Raw genomic sequence first — 17,350 nt, forward strand, 5'->3', positions numbered from 1 at the left:
CCGAAACATTGAAGGTATAGGTCCACGTTTTGGTATAGCTCCCATATAACGGTACCTCCAGATATTCGGTATTTTGTTGATTTTTGTTCCATTTTTTTTACCGGATTTGTCTAAAAATTGGTATTTGTTGGGTATAATGGGCTCTTGCTCGTTTGGCGAAACACTTGGCGTATAGGTCCACTTTTTGGTATAGCCCCCATGTAACGGTACCTCCCGATATTCGATATTGTGATAAAAATTGGTATTTGCAGATCATAATGAGTTCTATCCCGGTGCCAGAACATTGAATATTTAGTTCCACGTTTTCCTAAAGCGCACATGTAACTATACCCACCGATATTCGGCATTTTGATAATCCTACTTTATTTACCCACTTATTTGTTAAAATTTTGGCATTTTAGAAGATTTGATAGATGACAATCCTTGAAGTATAAAATTGCCTACATATGAGTTCAGGTTTTGGTATGGCCCATATAGCGGCCTCACTCACTTTATGGTTATTTGATAAATTTAACTGCATTATGCAATCGGTCTTAATGGTATAGTTTAAAGTGAAACACGTTTGAGTTCAAATACTTTTATATAAAAATGTTTCCTTTACCCTAAGGTGGAGGGTAACTTAATGTTTTTTACTAGTTTTTTTTAAGGATATTGCAAGGATATTATTGCAGCATTGTGCTCTGGAACATAGCACATTTTTGTATCTTATTAGGTTGATCCAGAAAAGGAGGCTACGCCAAAATGTACTGCAATGGCACTGACGATAAAAAAAATGTGTATGTGTCTTTTATCGACCCAGATAGGCTTTGAAATTAAAATTAGAAAATACACAACTTATAAATTATTTTCGAAGGGAAATTCGTACAACATATTGTGAAAATGTTCAATTTACAATAACTGTTTTAATGATAAAAATATCTGAGAAATCCTTGGCTGAAGAAGATTAAGTTTGGCAGCAAATTCGGTGGAGATGAGCGGCTGAATCCCAGATCAGTTCCATATATCAGCGGTGAATCAAATGATGTGCAAGCAGTGTATAACATGCATCAAAATACTAGCAGGTACGTTTCATGTCTCTTTGACACAATTTCCGAATTTATTTCCGGAGTGTGTAGAAGGTAGGCTTTCTTATGGGATTTTAGACGTTTGCATATGGACAGATACAACCAACTTTGAAAAAAAATTATATTTACTATTTTTGTGGGAATATTTATAGGTATATCTCGTGTACAGAGTCTTTTTAATGTTTAACACATTTCAGCCTGAATAATTGTTGTTGTTAAACGTGAAAGGGGTGCAGTATTTAAAAATTTCTTTGGTCTTATGCCTACATGAGGTATAGATCATTTGATTGGTCGAAATTAAAGTATCGGGTTAAGATCCCATGTCTCTTTGAATGAAATCTGTTTCAGGAAATTTGAGTTCGAACTAGTAATCGTATTCGCTTTTGGCGGTCCATGTCTCTGTTCGGTCAGTTCCCAGTATGCACAATAATTTTCAAAGGTTCGTATTTTCTTTTTGACCAATATGCTCAATTTATAGCTTTAGTCGATTTTACATGTATAGATAGAAATAGAAAAATTGTCATATTCTGAAGTATTGACGTAAGATATTTTGGATTCGATGCTCGAGGAAACTGATTTTCCCAGAAAGAACGGGAACGGAAAATTGTTATAAATTTCAAAATTAGATGACAACCCTTCAAAATCAATATTTTAAACAATAAAAAGCAGGCAGCAATGTGCGGGAATGGTTGTCAAGTAAGAAATTCTGAAACTAGTACAACGCAGTACTATAGGACGGGTACAGGAACACGTCTTATTTATCTTTTAAACAATTGAAGTTTTTTGGTCTGTTTCGGAACCTGTAAGATTTTTCTAGTCTGGCATTTTTATACTCTACACCACACAGTAGTAAGGGTATTATGTCTTTGTGCATTTGTTTGTAACATGGAGAAGGAAGCGAGATAGACCCACCGTTACTTTTGAGGATTTTCATAGAATCACTTTCTGAGTCGATTTATGCATGTTATTCCGTCCGTCTATGTATTTTTGTGAACAAAATGCAGTTGGCATTTATTATCCTATTAGGATGAAATTTTCCAAACAATATTTGTTTGGTCCAAGAACGAACCCTATTGGTGAGAATCGATTTAAATTTAGATATAGCTCCCATATTCATCTTCAACCGATTTCAGGTAAATTGTGGATCAAATAACCAATATCAGTCCAAATTATCTGCATTTTTGGCACATCCGACCGAATTCAGTAAGTTCATAAAAATTGGTAAAAATCGGTTCAGATATAGCTATAGCTCCCATATATATGTATCATACGATTTGGGATTTTAAGTCCCTCACATGCGTAATACGCACTCCCAAACAATGATCTTTGGTACCAGATATCAGATACAACTCCTTAGGTTCAGATTTGGATATAGTGGCCATATATATCTTTGTCCGATTTCAGTTATTTTTTGTACACCAAATGGCTAATATCAGCCCAAATAGACTGAATTTCGGCACTTCCAACGGAATTCAGTCTAGAAGCAAGTGCTTCAAATTTCGGTGAAAATCGGTTCAGATATAGCTATGCTCCCATATATGTTTTATCCGATTTGGTATTAACGTCCCTCACATGCGTAATATGCACTCCACAGCAATGATATTTGATACCGAACATCAGTTACTGCTCGAAAACACCTCTGCCAAGATATCAGATTTTTTTATAGCTTATATAATTTTTTTATCCGATTTTACGGTTATTGCTCACCATATATGTAATATCAGCCCAAATTGAATGGAGTTTTTTCATATTCAACCAAATTTTTCCATGTGGTGAAACTCGGTCCAGTATATCTCTAGCTCCAGTATATCTTTATCGAAGTTATATCACTATACAGCAATGTTGTTTGGTTCATAGTTGGTATGGTCCAATATAAACTTGTTTTGTTACGGGCGCTCTTCTAAAAACACGAAGTTTGACCTTTCCTTACTGGTTTTCGATATCATAAAGGAGAAATCGGTTGTCGGTTCAAGAACAGAGTAGTTGAATTTGAATGAATTAAAAACCAGTAAGGACAAGTCAAAAGTCGGGCGGGACTGACTATATGATAACCTACAAAACTACGCATATTTAGTAGATCTCCCGTAACCAAACGAATTTATTTCAAGTAGATCACACCACCTAATAACATTTGGTTTTAGACCAGTTATAATTTGCTATAGAGTGCATGAAATCACTTGGAGAAGGATTGTATTAAATAAATATATATCGGAGTCGAGTTAAACAAAATGGAAACGTACGTCCCGAAATTCACTCCATTTGGGCTGATATTAGCCATTATTTGCAGAATAAACCTGAAATCGGATTAAGGATATATATTGGAGCTGTATCCAAATCCTAGCCGTTCTCGATATTATTTCCGAGCTCTATAAGATATCTGGTACCAAATACCATTGTTGTCGAATGCATATTACGAATTTGAGGGACTTAAACACCAAATCGGATGAAACTTATAAATATGGGAGCTATAGCTATATCTGGACCGATTTTCTCCGAATTCGATGTATCTGCTTCTAGACTGAATTCGGTCGAATGTACCAAAATTCAGGACTTTTGGACAGATATTACCCATTTGGTGCACAATAAACCTGATATCGGATAAAGATATATATGGGAGCTACATCCTAATCTGAACCGATCACGATAAAATTTGACAGATGTATTTTCGAGCAGTATCTGATGTCCGGTATCAAATATCATTCTTCTGTAGACATATTAAGAATGTGAGGGACTTTAAACTCCAAATCGGATGAAACATATATATGGGAGCTACAGCTATATCTGAACCGATTTCATTTACTTGCTTTTAGACTGAATTCGATGCGATGTACCAAAATACAGGTGATTTGGACTTATATTAGCCATTTAGTTGAAGGTATATGGGAGCCACATCTAAATCTGACCCGATTATCACCAATTTCAACAGGGTTCGTCCGTGAGCCAAACAAATATTGTTTGCAAAATTTCATCGCAATCGGATAATAGTTGGACCTGAATTTTGTTCTCAAGGATACATGCTTTAATCAAGCTCTTGTTTTGCGGATATTTATTTGTATAATAAATTTAACAATAAGTTAAATTAATATTTTAACCCGAGGCCTTATTCCTTCCTTGATAGAAAAAGGATTTCGTATTTCACTGATTTTCCAGAAATTCCCTTATTTTCCATTCATTTATCTGTTCATTAAAACGCTTTTACCTTTGGATATATTTCATTTAAAGTACATATATAAGTATGTAGGTGCATGAAAACACATAAAAATTCTCATTGACACAATTGGTAATTTAATGATGACATCATTGTCTCATTAGCAGCCATTCCAATGGCCATCAATCACTTGTGTTTGCCAGGTTACTTAGCTGTTGTTGTCATTTTTGTTGTGGACACCGAGGAGTACCTACTTTGATTACCGTCTTTTCTTGCTGTTTATCCAGACTTTGATTAAAAATATATTGTTTCTTTTTTCTTCTGGCTGGCCTCTTAGCAAATGACCTCCCCGGGTGGAATCGGCAAGTAAATTGGTCATAAATGTCAAATCAAATGCGCTCACATTTGTGTGGAGAGTTTTTCTCCTTTAATGTGAATGAGTGGGTGGTGGGGGAGAAGATATTTACTCTCATGGGGGAAAATGTTATGGGAAGTTTTCTCACAAGGTTCTATTTCTTTCTATTTTGGAGAGAAACACAACTGGGGGCGTACTGCAAAGAGAGAAAACAGCATTTCTTATATGTTATACTCTCTGCTCTAAAGGGGTGGAGTTTCCCAGGGTAAAAACAAACACCCAGTTAGAAAAATGAAACAAAAAATGTGTGTGTGTGTTTGTCATACAAATAAAAAAGAGAGTTAAACTGTGAGAATTTCTCCAACTCCCCCACACAAACGTTTAAATGCGCAGTTTAATAACCGTCCTAGCCCTGGGGTGTGGGGGTGCACCGAGCGGAAAAGAGTCATAAACACTTTGTAACACAAATTGAAATCTGGTTAATGATATTGTTACACACAGTGGGTGGCGTTGATGACGTTTATTAGTGGCAGCCGGGAAGGGGATAGGTGGCTCATAAATAACCCTCAAATGCTGAGATTTTCATTTGAAATTAATATTGCACTCTGCATCGTCCAGACGACGGGCATAATGGGAATGTTCTTTTCTTTCATTTATTCAGCCCAGCAGTTTCTTAATATTCGGCAACGGAGCGTTGATTTTGGTGAATACGTATGTTTGTAAGGGTTCCTGTTGGTAGGTATGTTTAAGAAAAATGTGTAAAAAGTTAAATGGATAGTAGCTGCCGTTTTGTTGAGGTTTTAGTTTTTTAGTCTTCGATTTTAATCTATGCAACCACCCGCCGGAAAATTGTTATTAAATTTCGGTATTTTTGGGTATTTAATTTCGGAATAAGGTGGTATGCCTATTTCGTTTGTAGAACTTAAAGACAAAATTGTGAATGCTAGTACGCAATTAAGCAGAAGTGCTTTCTACGACATGTGCAATGTCCAGCTTTCTGATGTTTAAAGGAGTAATCCCTTGATCGCTTTATCTAACTTTAATCTATGTCTATATATAAGAAGCAAAGTGTCAGGTGTTTGAGGTCCGTAATGGATATTACAGCCTATGACAGAAAATTGTCTGTGCAGGTCCACGTCTTCGTATAGCCCTCATATAGCGGTACCTCCCGATATTCGGGTTTTTGATTATTTTAGCGACGTTATTCAACGAAATTGTTTCACATTTAGCATTTGAAGTTCGTAATGGATACTACAGTTTAAGATAGTAAATTGTTTGTGAAGGTTCACGTCTTCGCATAGCCCCCATCTAATGGTACCTCCCTATTTTCGGCATTTGGGTGATTTAAGCCACATTATTCACCGGAAATGTTTCAAATTTGAGAATTTGAAGTTCGTAGTGAATACTACTGCATGTGACAGAAAAGTGTCCGTGCAGGTCCACGCCTTCGTATAGCCCCCATATAACGGTACCTCCCGATATTCGGTTTTTGATGATTTTAGCGACATTATTCACCGGAATTCTTTCATATTTGGCATTGAAGTTCGTAATGGATACTACAGCCTAAGACAGAAAATTGTCTGTGCAGATCCACGTCTTCGAATAGCTCCCATATAACGGTATCTCCCGATATTCGGCATTTTAATGATTTTAGCGACATTATTCACCGGAATTGTTTCATAATTGGTATTTGAAGTTCGTAATTTATACTACAGCCGTCTTCGTGTAGCCCCCATATAACGTTACCTCCCGATATTCGGTATTTTGATGATTTTAGCGACATTATTCACCGGAGATGTTTCAAATTTGGTATTTGAAGTTCTATACCAAGTTTTGGTATAGCCCCCATATAATAGTACCATAATTCATCAATTTTTTTCCAAGTTTCGCATTTGAATATTGTAATGGCCTGTGTCAAATGTTGACTATGCAGGTCCACGTCGTCGTATAGACCCTAATATAATGGCTACATTCAGTATTTTTAATATTTTGACAGATTTTTTGACGGATTTTATTTTTTTGAATATTGCCAAATTCCAAGTGGTAGTAAACCCGAACCCTCCCGAACTTACAGCTTTTTACTTGTTAGTACTTAAAATGTATAATTTCTTCAGTTTGACAAACATTTTTAATTAAAACTTCATACATCATAGTAAATGTTCAGACTTTCAAGATTTTACATATTCTTCAAGTTTTTAACTTATAATGTTTACCTTATACGCCGAAAGTTCTGGAAAATCTTTCATTTCGAAGTTTGCTGAGATAGATATTAATAAAACTATTGTACATATGGACCCACATCCAATGTTTTTATTCAAAATTATTTCAACGTCTCCATATGTAAACACTTGAAACCAAAAGTGACCTCAACATCAAATTTCAGAACATTTAGTAACATACCCGAAACAATCCATCCTGGACACCGACAGTCATCCAAAATTAGTACAATTTAGTACTAATTATAGTACTCATTTTCAAAACCATCACCTGATCTCAAACCACCACCAGATACCAATAAAGACATCAATATAAAATTTCAGGATTTCAGCTCTACACCTTCACCCAATACCCAATTAAGTACCACTTAGTAATTTTCGTATAAATATAGGACGTCTCCATATGTAAACTCTAGAAACCAAAAGTGACCTCAATATCCATTTTCAGAATTTCAGCTCTATTTCTTCATCGTTGGTATTGGGTAGGCATATCTAAATTAATCTAATCTAAGTACTTTTCGAACAATTATATAAGCATTTGCAAAACCACCATCAGATACAAAAAGAGACCTCAATATCAAATTTTTGGATTCCAGCTCCAACCCTTCACCCAATACCCAATTTAGTTCCATTTAGTACAGTTATAACAACCGTATCCAAAACCAGCTGCTTCTCTAAATCACAGACTCCACCAGTGATATCTACATCCAATTTCAGGATTTAAGCTCTATACCTTTACCCAATTTAGTACCACTAAGTACTTTTCATACAATAATAGTACACATTTCCAAAACCGCCTCTACATCTTAATTTTAGATACCCAATCCAAATTTATTACAATTTAATAACTTACGAACAGATGAAGAATGCATTTCTAAACCACCACCAACAATCTCAAACACAGACACCATCGGTAATTTAAATATCAAATTTCAAAATTTTATCTGTATCCTTTCACCCAATACCAAATAAAGTACCATTCAGTACTTTTCGTACAATTTGAGTACACATTTCTGAAACCACCTCCATATACCCAGGCTGAACAGCGACTCTAATGCAAAATTTCAGATTTCAAGCACTATTTGTTCACCCAATACCAAAGTGTACCAAATATTGTACTGTGTGATATTTTTCGTAAACTTGCAGTACGCTTCTTCCGTTCACCATAAACCAAACTATTCTAAATTTAGTACCACTATCAAAATATTTCAAACTTATTTTCCAACCTTGATTCTCATATCAAATTTCAAATTGTTAGCTCTATTCGTTCACATAACACCAAATGGTACCATTTAAGAATATATTACTATTTAGTATTTTTCCTGCACTTGTAGTACACATTTGTAAAACCAACTCATTATAACAAAATCCCTTAATCACAAACAGGGACCTCAGTACACAAAACAGCTTCGTACTTCCGTACATTTCAGCTTCGTCCATTAAGTACAGTTATTAACTTTGTCATTCCGTTTGTAACTTCTCGAAATATTTACAGTAGACCCTACAAAATATATATATTCTAGATCAACGTAGAATTCTAAGACGATCTAGCGTTGTCCGTCTGTCTGTTGCAATCACGCTATCTTTCGAACGAATTGAGATAGAAGACTATAATTTTGCATACATGCATGGTTTACCAGTAGGCAGATTAACTTCGTAAATGGGCCATGTCGGTCCACTTCCAGATATTCGGTATTTTCATGATTTTAGCGACAGTATTTACCGGAATCATTTCAAATTTCATATTTAAAGTTTGTAATGGGTACTATAGCCTATGACAAACATTTTTGTAGCAGGTCCACTTCTCCGTATAGCCCCCATATAACGGTAGCTCCCGATATTCGGTATTTTGATGATTTCAGCAACATTATTCACCGGAATCGTTTGAAATTTCGTATTGGGAGATCTTAATGGACACTACAACCTGTGGAAAAAAATCGTATTCAGGTTCACGTCTTCGTACAGCCCCTATAAAACGGTACCTCCCGTTATTCGGAATTTTCATGATTTTAGCTACATTATTTACGGGAATTATTTCAAATTTAGTATTTGAAGTTTGTAATGGAGAGCCTATGACAAAAATTTTTCTATGCAGGTCCACGTCTTCGTATATCCCTCATGTAACGGTATCGCCCGATGTTCGGTATTTTGATGATTTTAGCGACATTATTCGCCGGAATTGTTTCAAATTTGGTATTTGAAGTTCGAAATGGGTTCTACACCTATGACAACAAATTTCGTAAGCTGGTTCACGTCTTCGTATAGTCTCCATATAATAGTTTTCATATAAGTGGTAATTTCTGGAAGTTTTTTGAAATTTTTGAAAGTTCGGTCCAGCCGAACTTAGCTGCTTTTTTACTTTTTTTTTTTACATTTTACAATTAACATATTTGCAGCAGACTTTTAATTATGTGTAAATTTAATTATGTGTACACTTTTAATTATTAATACACATAGACTGAAAGGGAATCTTGGAATTTGACATTCAGTAGGGGGTAAGATTTTTGAAAATTTGTACCAAAAAGTAGTAAAAGCTACCGAAAACTGTATTTTAAAGGAAAGTTCTATACCTTTAGAGCTAGAACCTTCTAATTTCCTATATTGATCATTAGATTTTAGATATATTGCATAAGTGTATGTTCTGGTATGAAGGGGTAGAAATGTGTATTAAACAACAAAAGTGGGCGAAAAAACATAAATTTTATGTGTATCAAATTAAATATAAATCAAAAAGGAGGATTTCGCTCACAATTTTGAACCGAATAACCTGTAATTTTACGAATGTCTTCGCATTTTTATACCCTCAGCCATATGGCTACAGAGGCCAAAACGTGCCTAGTCGAAATAACGGTTTTAGAACCTAGGTCTCCAAATCCGTTTCAGAACATTTGGAGTCGATCTAGCGATGTCCGTCCGTCCGTCTGTCTGTCTGTCTGGTGCACACGATAACTCTCGAAGGGAGTATCCGATTTGGTCCAAATTGGCTACATCGTAATATTTTTGTCAAACTTAGATCGAGTTCAGAGATGGGCAATATCGGTCCACTCCTTCTGGTACCTCCCCCACAAAAGATCGAAATTTTCAAAAAATATATTTTTTGCACAGAAAGAGAAAGGATAATCCGATTCTGCTCCAACTTTGCATATCCAAAAATTTGCGTCAGTACTAGGTCAGGTGTGGAAATGGACAATATCGGTCCACTCCATCAAGTACCTCCCCCACAAATTGTCAAAATTTTGAATAATTACAATCTCATTAAATGTGATGTAAAAGTCCGATTGTCTTCAAATTTCACACATCCTAATATTTGTATTAACCCATGGTCTGGTGTGAAGGGGGAATACATCGGTCCACTCCTTCTGGTACCCCCACCCCCACCCACCAAATATTGAAATTTTGAGTACCCATGAAGCTCATAAAACGCCAAATTAACATCCGATTCCACTTAGACTTGGCACATCTGTCGAAATATTTATATCATATTTTTGGGTCCGATACTAAATGGGCAATATTGGCCCATTCCTTCGGGATCTGCTCCATAGAGGATCAAACGTTTGAATAATCTTAACACTAGTCAAAATATATTTAGATAATTGAACAAAGGCTGAGGGTATATATCTGGCGGCAATATCGACTGATACTTTTTAACTTGTTATTATAGTATACTTTAAGGCGCTCCCCACCAATTTTTAACTAAAAATAAATAGTTTATAATACAGTATATATTGTTATATAAAATTATAGCATAATAAAATAATTTTTAATTACGACGTTACTTGTGAGTCAAAAAATTGTTGGGATTGCTTAAAGTATGCTACATAAAATGCTAAATATAAATGGAAAAAGTGTCGTTACGTATGACTATAACATGATCTATAAATGAGCCTTAATGTTAAATCCTTCAGCGGTCATGAAAACCCACAACGTCTCGCATATCGTTAGGCTTTAAATATACCCAAGAAAAAATAAAGCACACTTTTAGGAGTCCGTCACATTAGTCTCCCGCAGGTCTGATAACCTTTTTATTTAGCTCTCAACTACATTGAATCTCTCCAATGACTTGTTAACCAATAAATTAATTAAATTTCCATCGAGAAAACATCGATGAAATCACTCCCCCTGAGATAATGGCCAATTTAAGAATGGAATAAAAGAAAAAACAAATTTCAACAAGGACAATCATGAATAATTTATATCAAGTTTCGTTCGAGATGGCAAGAGATGGGGATGAGGAGAGACAATACCATAAATCACTAACGTTGTATGGTGGGCATTGTCAATGTGCTTGGTTTGGTTGGCTGGCCTATAAAAGATAAAGACACAACCATCGCCCCCTCTCACCCGGTACACTTGTTCTAATTGAATTGATTGACAATATTTTACTTAACCCAAGCACACTTGTCTTTCATTTTCTTCCTTCTGACCCTTCACAGCCAGTCGAAGAAAATGCTTAACAACAATAATAACAAAAAAAAGCAGAATTTACACAAAAAAAAAAAAAAAAAACTACCAAGATTTAGTGGATATGTTGTTGTATTTCTTCCTTTATGCTTGGCCAATGTCTGTCCACCTTCTCCCCCGTATGGAGTTTTTTTTTTTCATCCAGATACGCTTATCTCTTTCCCAGCTTGACTTTTGGTTCAATGATAAAAAATTTGTTTAGATTAGCAATAATGATGATGTTGACAACGACATTGACAACAATGTCAGACCGGATCGTTGTCGTGGCCTATGGAGCAGAACGAACGACCCAAACGGACAGACGGCCGAACCGAATGCTGCAAGGACTAGAGACGCAACAATGGCACTTAATATTGTTAAAAGGCCATAAAAAATCACAATGAAGTTGTCAAGTTGGTGGCGCAAGGGGCAGAAAAGGAAAAGCCAATAAAAAGGAAATACTTTAAGCGGAAAAACAAACTCGATAAAAAACGTGATTCCGCAGCCAACCCTCAAACACAACCAACACATATGTTCGGGCAAGTGATTTTGAACACCCAACATTGCCACCCTCTTGGTTAGCCTAGATTTTTACCCTCGTAGTCGTTTCTTTTTGATTGTGATATGCATATCCTTTCGCTAGCTATGATGCCAGAACAATGTTGAGCAGGCATCTTGGCTATGAGAAGAGCCATAAAAAGTGATTTGCAAAGCCAATAGCCAAAATATTGGCTGCAAATGGAACACAGATTAAGTTGGCAAAACAAATATCCATGCTTGTGAAAGAAGCTATTGTCGAGTATATGAAGAGAAATGGTTGGGCAGGGGCCACTTTTGTTGTACACAGAGAGAAATATGGAAGTAATTTAGAAATAAAAACATTTTCCAACTGCCACCGACTTCAGGCTGCTATAATTTATAAGCCACTCGTCCGACAGCTGTTTATATTGTTTACAAGCGTCCAAAAGCATTTTGATGGGGAATTTCCCAGAAAAAATGTTATTCGTGATGGAATTCAAGCGTGATAGTGTGATTTCTTATATTTGCCTGGAAAACCACAAGTGGCTATCGTTAGAGCACTCCAGCATTTAAATGTGAATAAATCTTTTGTGTCTCGTATCATCGCTCGTAACCGTGATACTGGTGACGTAGTCCGACGTCTCGGAAGTGGACCGAAAAAAACAGCAACATCAGCAGAAATGGTTCGAAAAGTAAAGAAGCGACTTGATCGAAACCCGTGTCGCAGTGGCCGAAAAATGGCTCGTGAGCTGCACATATCGCAATATTCAACTCGGCAAATATTGAAAAATGAACTCGGCGTAAAGCCATTGAAATTTCAAAGAGTGCAAGAACTTACACCGCAACAGAAAGAAAATAGACTCAAAAGAGCTAAAGAGTTGCTTCGCTTAGCCGAAAGTGCTGAACTGCCGAATTTGGTTTCCTCCGATGAGAAAACATTCGTTGTCCAGCAGTTTGTAAACAATCAAGATGATCGTGTTTACTTGCCAAAGAGGTCAGCTGAAAATGTGCACCTTCGGTTGGCTACCAGAACTCAAACGCCAGCGCCGGCCATGGTGATGGTGTGGGCCACCATAACAGCCGATGGCCGCTCTTCGCTCGTATTAATCGACTGTGGCATCAGAATAAATGCCGAATATTATCGCGGAAATATTCTGGAGGGTATATTAAAGCCTTGGGCACGCAAATAGTTTGGCCGCAGACCTTGGACATTCCAACAGGACTCGCACTCAAGACGCGCCATCCAAGAATGGTTACAAAATGAGGTTCCTCGCATCATTTCCAGCGCACAATGGCTACCAAAATCTCTGGATACTAATCCGTAGGACTATTGTGTCTGGAGTATTTTTTGGAAAGCAAGGTTGACACTAAAAAATACCAAAGTTTCGATCACCTCAAGCAAGAGCTTCACCGGAAATGCGCTAAAATACCGCAGAGCAACATTCTGGCAGCATGTCACGGTTTCATTGACCGTATGAAGGCCATAATTCGTGCCAAAGGTGACCAATTCAGAATGGTCATAAAATGAAGTTCCTCGCTTCATTTCCAGTGCACAATGGCCACCAAAATCTCCGGATGCCAATCCGTTGGACTATTGTGTCTGGAGTATTTTGAAAAGCAAGATTGGCACTAACAAATACGAAAGTGTCGAAAAAATACCGCAGAGCAACATTCGGGCTGTGTGTGACGGTTTCATTGGCCGTTTGAAGGCCATAATTCGTACCAAAGGTGACCAATTCGAACAAATCTATACTTACAGCCAGTTCCACGATATCGAAAGAACACGTTCGCACAACTTTTACACGACAAACAGCTGATTTCCGTTCCACTAAAATCTATCAGAACGAAAATTTGCACGAAAATCAAAGCGAACGAAAACGTAAGCATTTCAGTGTAATTTTGCGTTCCACTATCTTTTTTCTTTCGTACGCATGCGAACACAAATGTCAAAATCAGTCACTTGTGAGTTTGCTATCGTATGATAACAATTAAGGAAAATTGTTTAAACATAAACATTGCTTGATTGAAAATGGAAACAAAAATGTAAGTAAAAATAATAAATTCAATTTAATATGTGAACAACAAATATATATTTTTTTTATTTTCTCAATTCCAGCACGAAAAAATCAACTACACAGCTGCGGGCACTAGTTGAGTAAATGGAGGAGAATCCTGTGTTCGCCAGAGGAATGCCAATTTTTGGAAGCAGCAGAAGAAGTTTTAAATCGGGGCGGATTTGGGTAGTTCTGCAACCGGGCACCCACTTCTCTTCCATCATATCCAAAAGAGCCCGAAAACTTCCTTCGACACACGAAAGTTGGCCACAAGCCTAGAAAAAATCATTTTTTATTATTTCAAAAATGTAAAAATACAATCATACTTACTGGTTGTTAGGTACTTCAAATAAATTCGAAGCATCTTTTAAATGCCTCCGTGGCACATTTCGAACCTCCTCCATAAAAAATAGGGCTACGGAAATATTCTTTTTTTTATTTTCTAAGAGCACAAATAGTTTGAACACAATCACTAGAAATTTTATTTTGTTTGTTTATTTACAATTTGTTTGTTTACAACTGAAATGTCAGTTGAGACAGAGCCACTGCTGCTTTTTCGCGTTTAAATTAGACATTTTACGCTTTTTTTGCTTTATTTCGCGATTAATTTTTCCAAAAAAATATTAAGCAACACTGAATCACGTAAGGCTATGCGAAAGAAAGAACGAAAGTTAATGGAACGCATTCTTATACGAAAGTGAGTGATTAGCCTTCGTTCGCACAAATTTTCTTTCGAGATCGTGGAACAGGCTGTTATTCTAAAATTTGAAGCTATTTCCGACATTTTTTGCTTTCATTCAATAAAATTAAAAAAAAAAAATGTAAAAATTATATCGTTTGATTTTTTGCAGTTTTTATACCCTCCACCTTGGAAAGGAGGGTATATTAACTTTGTCATTCCGTTTGTAACATCCTTAAATATTCGTCGTAGACCCCATAAAGTATATATATTCATAATCAGCATAAAATTCTAAGTCGATTTAACGATGTCCGTCTGTCTGTCTGTCCGTCTGTCTGTCTGTCTGTTGAAATCACGATACAGCCCACATTATTTGACGTAGAGCGCCAAAATTTAGCAGAGCAATTTATGTTGTGTCTAGGATGGTTGGTATTGAAAATGAGATATATCGGTCCACGTTCAGGTATAGTCCCTATATAACGGTACCTCCCGATATTCGGTATTTTGATGATTTATGTCACATTTTTCACGGATTTGTCTGAAAATTGATATTTGTAGGTCATAACGGGTCCCTGTACGTGTGGCAAAACATTGCATGTATAGGTCCACGCTTTGGTATAGCCCCCATATAAAGGTACCTCCCGATATTCGGTATTTTGATTATTTTTGCCACATTTTTTCACGGATTTGTCTAAAAATTGGTATTTGTGGGTCGTAATGGGTCCTAGTTCGTGTGGCGAAACATTGTATGTATAGGTCCACGTTTTGGTATAGTCCCCATATAACGGTACCTTCCAATTTTCGGTATTTTGATGATTTTTGACACATTTTTTCACGAATTTCTCTGAAAATTGGTAGTTGTAGATCATAATGGGTCCCAGTTCATAATGGGTCCCAGTTCATTGTAATTATAGGTCCACGTTTTGGTATAGCTCCAATATAACGGTACCTCCCGATATTCGGTATTCTGATAATTTTTGCCACATATTTTCGCGGATTGGTCTAAAAATTAGTATTTGTAGGTCATAATGGGTTCTAGCTCCATTGGCGAAAAATTGCATGTGTAGGTCCACGATTTGGTATAGCCCCCTATATCGATACCTCCCAATATTCGGCATTTTAATGGTTGTTGTCACATTTCTTCTAATGTCCTAAGGTGGAGGGTATTAAAAGTTTGGCCCGGCCGAACTTAATATTTTTTTACTTGTTTTATCTCACCCTGTATATATGGGTTTGAACATCGGTTCGCATATAGCTATATATCTCATATATGTATTTCATTTGATTTGATATTTAAGTCCTCCACAGCTATACTATGTATGCACTCCGCAACAATAGTATCCGGTACAATGTTGCAGATGCAGCCAAAAAATGCCCTTGTCAAAAATTTCGACGATATCAGTTCAGATCTCTTACATTTTCTTCCTCCGAATTCATGCGCACCAGCCAGACAAACAGACGGACATCCTCAGATCGACTCAAATCTCATTAAACGAATTTAGTCCAAAGAGACCCAGGGTCTAATATCGTTATTTCGAAGAGGCACGTTTTGACCCTATCAAATGATACTTACTCTCTCTAGCCATATAACTGAGGGTATAAAAAGCTGTATTGGAAGCCTCTCAAAGACACTCCCAAATATTGAGAATACATTTTTTTTGCTCAGTGTACTTTCAAATCCTTTTATGCAATATTGCGAAGCAATCCAATCTGTGTCGCTGCTTTTTTATGCTCGGCAAATCCTACAAAATTATTTGCTAAATGGTTTGTAAACAAATATCATCACCATCATCATCGTCAACGACAACAACACAATAGTTGCTGCGAATCTAAAGAAGTCCTGAACAAGGATACTACAGAAAAGTTTTAACATTTCAACGGAACGTAACGGAATCATTGTGCAGTTGTTTGTGTTTTTTTAGTTTTTGCTATAGTTGGCTTGGCCGAACAACACAAATGAGAACAGGAAACGGAAATGTACGAATAGCTGCTGTAGAAAAAGTCCGAAGTACTGCCGTCGCCGCCGCTGCATAATCATAACAAGTTTCAATCTGCAGCAGTTTTTTGAATGGAAAAAGGACAATTCTCTCGGCAAGTGGTGAGTGGGTGGTTGTGAGTGTGTGCACAAAACATTTTAAAGATTAGATTTTAAAACCGAAAAATAATGTTTTTGTTTTTTTCTGTTTTTAAAAAAGACATTGTGGTTTTGTAATGAAGTGTGAGAAGGGTGATAATAAAGAACAATGAAAAGCTTGTGACAATTTTTACAGTTTCCCAAAGAAGAATGGACTAAGGAGAAGGGTTAAAGTGAGTGGGAGGGTGGTAGTGTTTTTAATAAACTGTTTCAACCCATGGCCAAGCATATGCCCTTGCCATTGTCTTTCCAGCTAACCATTTAACTATCATAACCATTTTATCCGAAGATATTCTTCCCGATGATTTATTCGAACCGGAAGGGTTGTTTAATTTTTCTGTTATTTATACCCCCATCGTTGTGTGGAGTTTGGCGAAAAAATATATAAATTATAATTTTATTTATGTTCTGAGTACATTTTTTTCTATCTTTCTTTTATTTGTTGTTTTAGTTAGCTTTGCTTCTGCCAAATACCCTAAAAGCTGCATGCAAATTTCTTTCGGGTTTTTTATGTTGAGTTATTTGCGTTTTGTCTTCGCCGTTTTCGTTTGGGAACTTTACTTTACTACCCGTTATTTTTGCTCTTGTCTAGCATCCGGAATTTAATGGTCTGAATCCTTTTTGTGTTGTGCGTTATTCTCCCCATCTCCTCTGTTATGCTTGTTTACATGCCTGAGCGCGAACTTTAATTTGCATCGTAAAGGTTTAACGAACACAAACGCCTGGAAAGAAGGATTTTTG

This window comes from Musca domestica, unplaced genomic scaffold (assembly GCF_030504385.1).
Source record: "Musca domestica strain aabys unplaced genomic scaffold, Musca_domestica.polishedcontigs.V.1.1 13, whole genome shotgun sequence".
In the NCBI taxonomy this organism is placed as follows: Eukaryota; Metazoa; Arthropoda; class Insecta; order Diptera; family Muscidae; genus Musca; species Musca domestica.